Source organism: Neovison vison, chromosome 4 (assembly GCF_020171115.1).
Source record: "Neovison vison isolate M4711 chromosome 4, ASM_NN_V1, whole genome shotgun sequence".
Lineage (NCBI taxonomy): Eukaryota > Metazoa > Chordata > Mammalia > Carnivora > Mustelidae > Neogale > Neogale vison.
This window is the reverse complement of record NC_058094.1, coordinates 41,362,734-41,372,608: the sequence shown is the minus strand read 5'-3', so window position 1 is coordinate 41,372,608 and position 9,875 is coordinate 41,362,734. Positions and strand designations below refer to the sequence as shown.

General features: G+C 41.1%; 2 pseudogenes; both read left to right on the top strand.

The window, feature by feature from the left end:
• The first annotated feature begins 7,072 nt into the window (after positions 1-7,072).
• On the top strand, positions 7,073-8,141 carry LOC122905548 (annotated as a pseudogene).
• Positions 8,045-9,603, top strand: LOC122905314 (annotated as a pseudogene).
• Positions 9,604-9,875: the final 272 nt, after the last annotated feature.

Here is a 9,875-nt window from a genome sequence, read left to right as displayed (position 1 = left end):
ACATTTCATGTAAAGGTCTGTGTGATTATTATAGTTCCTTAAGAAATAATCCACGTTTTACCAACTCTGCTCCTGTGTGATGACCAGGACCTCTGGGCCTGCTGGCCACACAGGGAGCACAGTGTGGGCGGACGCTTTCATTTTGCGAAAATACTCCTGCGATTTGACACTCCCTTGAAATGGGTCATTTTGGGTCTGACTGAAACTTGGTGGTGGTGAAACACGTTTAAGGCAAAACAGAAGAATGCCAAAGGAGAAAACCGATCTAGTTTTGTGGCAGGAAGTTGTCTTGAAGGTATGTACTTTTATATTGACAGAACTTAGCAGAGAATTCACACTTACTGAGCACTTACTATGTGCCAGGTGTCATGCTAAATGCTTTCCATGGATTATTTCACTGGTTTCCTCCCACCAGTTCTGTGAGGTCGGTGTTCTTACAATCTCTTTTCCACTGGTGGGGAAGAGGCGCAGGGAGGATAAGTGACTTGCAGAACATCATGTGCCCTGAAGTTGTAGGGTCAGGACTCAGATCCAGGCAGACTGACTCCAGGTCTGTGCTCAGCCCTGCTGACCATCAGGCGCAAAGGCAATGAGGGGCATGGGGCTCCTTCACTGGGGACAGAGTGCGGAGCTTCCCTAGCATACATACCCATGCCTTTCCAGGTGGGATCCTGCAAATCCCTTCCTTGTTAGTCCCTGGGTTTTTTCACTAGACCTGGGATATTTCAGAATAAATTTGTGGTGGTAATTAGATTAAATATCCAGTGTTCTTCCATAAAAGCTGAGTGCAGAGAAGCCCTGGTAGTCTCGAGTATACAATAAACAGTGGAAGGAAACCAAGGCCCGAGAGAAGGGACTTGGAAGGCATTTGCTGGGTCTTTCTTAGCATCAGATGTTGAGGTGGAAGATGATCGTAATATGCTATGCCTCAATCTACTGGGAAAAATCTTGTTTAACCCCCATCCCTCAATAAAAAAATGTCAAAAACAAAAGTGCATTACATTCTTTGAGAGCAAGTCTTTTATAATTTTCCCTACATGTCTTATGGATGTCAATTAAAAACAATCTTTGGAATGTGGGTTAAATGTCTGACTCTCGGTTTTGGGTCAGGTCATGATCTCATGGGTTGTGAGATCGAGCGGGACGTCAGGCTTCCCGCTTACAGGGGCATCTGCTTGAAGATTCTCTCTGCTGCCCCCTCTTAAATAAATAAATCTCAAAAAAGAATCTTTAATATAAGAACTACAATGGCTCCTAAGTTATGTATAATTTCTCTATTGACTTAAAATTGTTTTCAGTCAACTTTCTAGAGTCCTGATTTCTACTTGGTATTATTAGTTGAGTGCCACTCTTTGCAGTGGAAGACGATGCCCATGACTGACTTTGGGGAGAGCCACGTGCTCTGAGATGCTTCTCCTAGTGGGAAGGATTTGCATCATTTCCATCTGGAGGTTGCAATTCTTTCCCATGGAAGGCAAGTAGCTTATGATGGGACTCAAACCTTAACACCAGCATTGACACCAGGTTGTTTCCAGGGACTAAGAAAAACACTAATGATAATATATTCTGAACCCTGAATGAAATAATTATTTTAGAATGATTACATCATGAAAAAGACTCATAAAAGTGTTTAATCCTAGAAGGGACATTAATAATTACCTACTATAAGCTCATATTTTTATACCTGCAGTAAGAGCTTTTAACAAATAACTTTTCTTTTTTTAAACAGACAAGGACAGTAAGCCCAAAGAGGAATGTGATGTGCCCAAGATCTACTGCTACTAGTAGATATTGGTCCTGACTGCACACTGGAATAACTGGTTTTTAAAAAATGCTGATGCTTGGGCCACATGGCAGATGGACTAATTAGAATTTCGGGGCCTTGGGCCTGGTTACTAGCACTTTTTACAGCTGCCATGTGACTCACTCTGAAGCCAGAGTTGAGAACCACTGAGCTAGACAAGAACCTGGGGTCATCACATCCACCGTAGTCTCTCATTCCTCATCCCTGGGACCATGGCAGACTTGACTAGTGGATTATGGAATGCTTTCCTGTTGTGCCTCACCTGGCCTCCTCCCCATATTGTTCCTGGAAGCTACCACCTGTCCATCAGCACTGGGTGACAACTTGAAACCTACCTACAACTGGTTACTCACTGTACCTTGCTTTTTCTAAACAAAATTATAGAAAATATCTGGAAGTATTTTTCTGGTAAAACTGATAGTCTGGGGTATTCATCTCAGTCCATTAGGGCTCTCTACTGGGGAAAACCGGGGGTGAAAAGCCCTGGATTACTCAACGAGGTTCTGCTCTAGCTCATTCTGTGGAGAACAGCTTCTCCTTTACCTCTACACACAGACATAGTTGGGTTGATCTAGGTTTGCATCCTAATCTGCTATTGACAACCCATGTGTCTTTGGGCAAGTTCTCTGTGCCTCAGTTTCCTCAACTGTAAGGAGGAATAATGAAACTATCTTATGGGTTGATTCTTCTTGCCTTTCATTTGATATTGACCTCTAGCAAACTGAAACCTTATCTGTCTGAATCCTCTTGGCTCCCTGATAACAACTTGTTCTAATGAACAGATTTTTTTTTTTAAGATTTTATTTATTTGACAGAGAGAGCAAGAGAGGGAGAGGGAGGGAGAGTGAGCATGTGTACAAGTATGGGGAACAGCAGGCAGAGGGAGAGGGAGAAGCAGGCTCCCCTCTGAGCATGGAGCCTTGTGTGAGGCTTGATCCCAAGACCCTGGGATCAGGACCTGAGTCAAAGGCAGACACCCAACCCACGGAGTCACCCAGGTGCCCTAATGAACAAATTCTTGATAGAAAGGGTTTGGTCCTTAGGCCTTACTCACTAGTACTGAGTGCCTATAATGGCCTTCTGAAGACAGTGACTACGTTTCAACACATTTTTTCCTTGGGTACTTTGTACTTTCCTATCCAGAGATAAGCTTTGAAGTTTCCTAACAATCTGGATTTTATTAGTATCAATTCTTTTCAAAACTGAGAGCAAAGTGTGTAGACTGCTGACCTGGATGCAGCAGAGTCCCGTGGCCTGGGTCACCACTCAGGGCCATGAGACTATGTCATGCATGGAAACCACCTTGTTTCTAGTTGAACCAGACTTTCAGATCCAATCCCCCAGAGCTCTGATCCCTATTGTTTTTTGATTGAAACGTAAGTTCCTTCCAGTCTCTTATCTCAATCCTGCTCCATTCTTCTTACCCATCTCTTGCCATTCCCTGTTCCCCGACCTTCTGTCTTGGACAACTTTGCCTGTTCTATGGTGAACTCCACAAGCCCTCCCTCCACCTTAACTGAACACGGCTTTCTTGGGAATGCCTCCTTGAAGTCCTTTCATTCTCAGAGTGTGGGATGCCATTCTTCACCCCCTGAGTTCAACAGGTGAGGATGTGTGGTCCTTCTGGAGGGAGGAGAAAGAGTAATTGTAAACAGTAGCACTACACACATTCTTGTCACTCAGAGAAAGTGTTTGTCAGCCTTCTCTTTCAACTGATTCTTCCTGTTAGCTCAATTTCTATTCTAAGGGGTACAGGGGACAGGTTTCCTAATTCAATCCTACTTGCCTGGGCAGCTCCAGATCTTACCACTCCATTCTTCCACATTCATTACAGAAAAGCCAAATCAATTTACTTGTCATTCTTCTAAAATATTAAGACAGCTTAAGAATCATCTTCTACAAGGAGGAGGAACCTTACCTCCCAACCTGCTTTAGATGCCTGTTCCCTGTAAGGACCCTGTTAATGGTTGACTTCTTTCCCCCACTGACTGAAAGCTCTAAGAGGATGCAGGTATTGTCTTTTTGAAACCCCGTCTCTCTGACCCCAAAATCTGGGTGCTTCCCCACAAGCACCTTACCTCTCAGTGTATGGATGGTACAATACTGGGCCCAAGGTATTGTATGAGAAGTAGAAAGTTTGAAAGCAGATGAAAGGGGGAAGAATCACATCTTCAGGTCAGGTGGCATGTGTGTAGGGAGGGTACAAAGGATTTGTATAACAGTTCTCAACCTTTTTGGTCTCAAGACTGTTTTACACTCTTAAAAATTATGTGAACCCCAAAGAGCTTGGTTTTTGCAGTTCTTTCTATTGGTATTTACCATATTAGAAATTAAAAGAGAACATTATTAAAGACTACTAAAAATAATAAACACATTACATGTTGTCACATTTTTATGAAAATGATCATTTTCCAAAACAAAGGCAGTGAGAAGAGTGGCATTTTATGTTTCTGTCAATCTTTTTAATCTATGACTTAATAGAAGACACCTGCTGATTTGCTCTTGGAGTCTTGTTTTAGGTGAAGCCTTAGAAGAAAATTCAGCCTCATGAAGACATGTAGTTGGAAAAGGGAAGAGTATTTTAATAGTGTTTTCAGAGAACTGTGGATCTTCTTCAATACTACATCAAAACTTGACAAGTGCTAGTTCCTTAAAAGTTAATTGCACTGTGGAAACTGAAATCGTATCAAAATCGTATCAATGAACATTTTGTACTCTGTTACATTAAAATCCATCGGTCTATTTTGCATTTTATCTTATTTTAAAAGATTTTATTTATTTATTTGATAGAGATCACAAATAGGCAGAGAGGCAGGCAGAGAGAAAGGAGGAAGCAGGCTCCCTGCTGAGCAGAGAGCCCGATGCAGGGCTCCATCCCAGGACCCTGGGATCCCAGGACCCTGGGATCAAAACCTGAGCCAAAGGCAGAGGCTTAACCCACTGAGCCATCAAGGCGCCCCTATTTTGCATTTTAAACGCATAGTTTTGTAATATCATGCATTGGTTGTTTAGCAATGCTGATTTGCTGAATTATACAGATCTTCCAAATATTTTCACACTGCATTATATAATAGGACAGAAAAAAAATCACTTGTTCATATCACCACTAGTCTTGACAGGAATGTTTTAAGTATTGGGGAGGATGTCATACTCAAGAGTGGTTGATACATTTTCCCAAATCCTTGTTTTTGCCTGAAGACTTGAATTTTATCACTGGCAAAAACAATGTCAGTTATTTTCCTGCATATGACTCACTCAGTTAATTTTTGCAAAAATGGATGCCAAATATTCAAGTCTGAATACGTAGTTTGTTGTTCTTTCATGCAAAAATGAATTCCATAAAAAAAGTGGTCTGGGGGCACCTGGTGGCTCAGTGGGTTAAAGCCTCTGCCTTCAGCTCAGGTCGTGATCCCAGAGTCCTGGGATTGAGCCCCACATTGGGCTCTCTGCTCGGCGGGAAGCCTGCTTCCCTTCCTCTCTCTCTGCCTTCGTCTCTGCCTACTTGTGATCTCTGTCAAATAAATAAATAAAAATCTTAAAAAAAAAAAAGTGGTCTGTTTGGCTCGCAACTCAATAGCACGAGTGCTTTTTGCATACTACCCATTTAGTCACATAGCATACGAAAAAGATCTGTTTGTAAAAGCCCCGATCAATCAAGTTAGTAATTTTTACTGTCTTTTTCAAGGACATTCTTAAGTAAAACTGGTTTTCATACTGCCACATGCCCATGCCATTACTTTGAATCATGTTCAGAAAGGTGCCAGCAGGTTGACCCACATTTGCACTGTAGCATGAATGTCAACACAGTGAAAAAGGAAGTTGATGTTCTAGCGTTACGCAAATAGGTTTGACCATGTGGACCCTCTTTTGTGGGGACTCCCCTGAGAGTGGACAACACTCCGACAATTGTACAAGGTACAGGCTTTGACAAATGAGTCAGATTTTGATGGGCTAAAATGAGGGAGAATAGGAACATCAAGAAGGCGGTAAAACGTGAGGCATATCTAAGGAACGAGGGGTAGGATATACATCTGGTTGAAAAAGGAGGGAAGCAGAGGCAGATAGGCTGAAGTACTGGGAAAGGCCCAGATGCCTTCATGACCATCAATTAGGTTTAAACCACACAGGAAGAGGAGACTAGGGTGAGTGTTTTTTTTTTTTTGGTTTTGTTTTGTTTTTGAAAGCTTTAGTTTTCAAGTTATATAAAAATAAAGCTGGCCATGTTTACATTGACTAGTTATATAATGAAAGTGAGAACATAGCTGCTTTTCTTGTAAGTAATGTTTAGGGAATGAAAAAATGAACATGTGGTCAAATGCTTTGTTGTACCGAACATGATGCACTATTTGATTTAGACAAGCATTATTTTCAGAGGGAAGAAGAATGAGAACATTTATTAAGCATTTATTGTGCACTAAACACTATGCTAGTCACTTTTCATATAATGTAATCCTTACACAAGCTTATAAAAGAGATATTACCATTCATAGAAATGAGGCGAATGAAGCCCCAAAAGTTAAGTAACTTTGAAGGGACATGACTGAACTCTGATTTGGTAACATTTCATATTGTCATCTATTGTCTCATGGCATTTGGGGAAAGTCTGAAAACAAATTTAATTACCAACCATATATCCAAGCAACCTTTTAAGACAGGGCACAAAAGATTGCCACAAACCCAAATAAATATATTAAATCTCTAAAAAGAGATCACATATTTTGATTTTTTTGTTCCCTTCAAGGACAATTTTAAACAATATGTGAAGCTGATTATTAGTAGTGTGTTGCCTGACAGAATTTTGTTCGACATAAAAAGTGAAGGGTGCCTGCCTGGCCCAGCTGGTGGAGCATGTGACTCTTGATCTCTGGGTTGCCAGTTTGAGCCCATGTTGGATGCAGAGATTACTTAAAAATAAAATCTTAAAAAAATGAAAAAGTAACAGCTGAGAAAAGTCAGCATTTGAGAGTTACTTCTAAGCACATCGTGGTACTTATTGGATATAAACACCTTTTTATTCCATATTTTAAAATATCAGATCATGAAGAAAAGGAGGGAAAACAGTTCAAAATCAAAGTCTGATGCCATCTTCTTTGACCCAAGAGAATAAAGGTGCCAAGTTTACTAACATCAACATATGGGGTCTGGCTGTACACCACATGGCTCGTTCTTTGGGCACTTGGACCTGCTCCTTTGAATATCAATGGTCCAGAAGCTCCCTGAACAGTGTGCTTGTGTCTGTGGCCTGCATGAGGAGGCACTTTGGAACTAGTCCCCTGGTAAGCAGCACATAGAAACGTGGAAGCGGTGGAGATTACTCATAACCTGGAGCCCAAAAGAACATGAAGACAGTGCCATTTCCTCTGTGGCAGACAGCTGCCTAAGAATATTTTTCCTCCCTCCTTTGAATCACCCTCCTCTGGGAATCCCAGCAGTCCCATCAGGGATCTGACCCCCATGGTTTCCTGACTCTCCACCTGTACCTCCAGGGACCACAGTGATTCCTATACCAATGAGCATTACGGCAGCTGCTCCAACTGGCTTAGTATCCACTGTGTCTATGATGGGAAAGCATTTGGGAATAAGAAAGAATCATCCAGGCTTAAAGACTAAGGAAACTTATGAGAATTGTGGTCTTACTACTACAACTTTTGTTGGTAATATTTCTGAGAAAGCTTCAGACATGCCTGGTAAGATAACCCCTTGCTAAATGTGGCTTGGTTTTGAGCTGGAAGAATACAAGGTGCATCTGGAGAACTTCAAGCTAAAGGAACCTGAACCTACCCCTGTGCACTCAGGTTATGGTACAACCTGCAGACTGGAGAGCAGAACCTACTTGTTAAAGTTAATGCAAGGATAAAGGCACAACTGGGTAAATGGAAGGCGAAGAAGAAAGCTTCTTATGGGAATGCCAGGCTAGGAACTGTCACTAATGATAAGAAGCCTCAGATGAAGAAGCAAAAGAGATCAGATAATCAAAGGGGATTTTGAAGTTTCAATACACTCCAGTGAACTCAGTGCCCCCTCACAAAAATTTGACTGACCCCAGGAAGAAGAAGAAAAGGGGAGGACAGTTTCCACATACTTCTAGTGCTCCACTGATCGATTATTTACTTACCACTAAGGAGGAAGGGGGATATAATCCCTATAATAATGGAAGAACACAAAAGAGACCTGATATCCTGAGAAAGCAGCATATTCAGAGAAACACACACAAGAAACTGGGAGAAAGGCAACAAGGAAATGGAAAAAGACAGACAGGAAATTGAGACAGAGAAAAAACAGACCAGATGTAAATGGGAACAAGAAAGGTGAGAATGGGAATGAGAAAGGGAGAGAGTGTGAACAAAAGAAGGAATGGGATCAGGAAGGCAGTGGGGCAGGCATCGTGACTGTGATTAGGAAAGGAGCTCAGATAGGAATAAGGATGGCAGTTGACTGAGAGGAAAGAGAGGGATCACGGAAGGGAATGAGGATGAGAAAGAATGTGAATGGGGGGGAGTGCAGAGAAGACAACAAGCAGGACTGTGAAGAGGGTGAAAAAGATGCAGATGAACAAACAAAATCTGAATGAAAACTCTGAGAGAAAGAAGTTTCTTACCAAGAGTGCCTTCAGAACTGGGAAAGCAGAGACCAGAAGAAAACCCGGGAGTAGGAGAAAGAGACTGAAAGAGAAGAGAGAAGGGAAAAGCAAAAGAGGCTAAATGACTAAAATAATTCTTAGAAGTTATAACAATATAGATGATCCCAAATCTCACAAAGTATGTGTTCTTCAGAAAAGGGTACATGATAGGGAAAAGGAAATGGAAGCAGATGAATGGGACCGAGGAGAGAGAAGGAAGAATTAGAGATTCAGGTAGCACCTGCTGAATCCAGATGCAGAGGTTGGAACTAAAGGCTGAGAGGACATGGAAAAGTACATGTAAAGCAAGAACCAGAACCAAAGGTTGAGGAAGAAGAAAAGTAAGAAAAAGAAGAAAAATGAGAGGAACCCAAGAAAGAGGAAGAGTCAGAGCAAAGGCCTTCTCAAACCAACTGAGGCCATCAGCTCTGTCCCATCTGTCTCCTTGGCCAGTGGCAATGTGGCCCTCAGCACTCTTGGGGAGGAGTCTCCCTGTGGTATCATTATTCCTCATGAAAATTCTCCAGACCAACAACAGCCTGAAGAGCACAGACCAAAAACAGCAATAAGTCTTAAGTGAGGTGCCTGCAATAGTCCTGGTCAGCCTCGTTCTGTGAAGGGAAAGAAACTTCCGGTAGATAGTGTTTTTAACTAATCTGAGGATGAAGACCGGATGATATACCAGGAAAAAGGAAAATGGTTCCCCTGGATCACTATGAGGATGATAAAAATGCTACCAAAGGTTCTGCAAACCCTGAAGAGAAGCATAAACACGTTAAGAGTATCATTATCTCTTCAGCCAAACCCGTATTCTTTGGTTATCTCCTGGACTGGTGTATTGTGGATTCTCTACTGTCAGAATGACGGATTAGACCATGGATTAATAAGAAGATCACAGAACACACAGGTGAAAAGGAGCTATATTAGTTGATTTCATTTGTTCTAAGGTTATCACTTATAGATCACTTCAAATTATTTTAGATGATATTGCCATGGTACTGATAAAGAAGCAGAAGTTCCTATAGTCAAAATGTGGAGATTACTGACATATGAAACAGAAGAAAATTGGTCCTATGAAATAAAACTCCTTATACATTTGGAAGAAAAATACCAATGCTCTTTTATATATGCATGTACACACACACTTACACCTATGGCATGTTTCTCCTTTCCAATGTAAATAAATAAATTCTCTGTTCAACTGGATGGTCTGAAACTCTTTCATTGACATTTTATAAGAAATCACCAAAATTATTTCAAACTAATCCCTATATGAATATTTTACTACAAAGATAAAAAACTAAATACAGAATAAAGCTATTTATTGTTTATTCATTTCTAGGCAGGATAAGGGTCTGAGAGTATAATATAGTTCAAAGAAAGTAGCTACCGAGTTGACAAAAAACAGATAATTGCTAATGTAGAAAATTACTATAAACATTAAAAACAAAT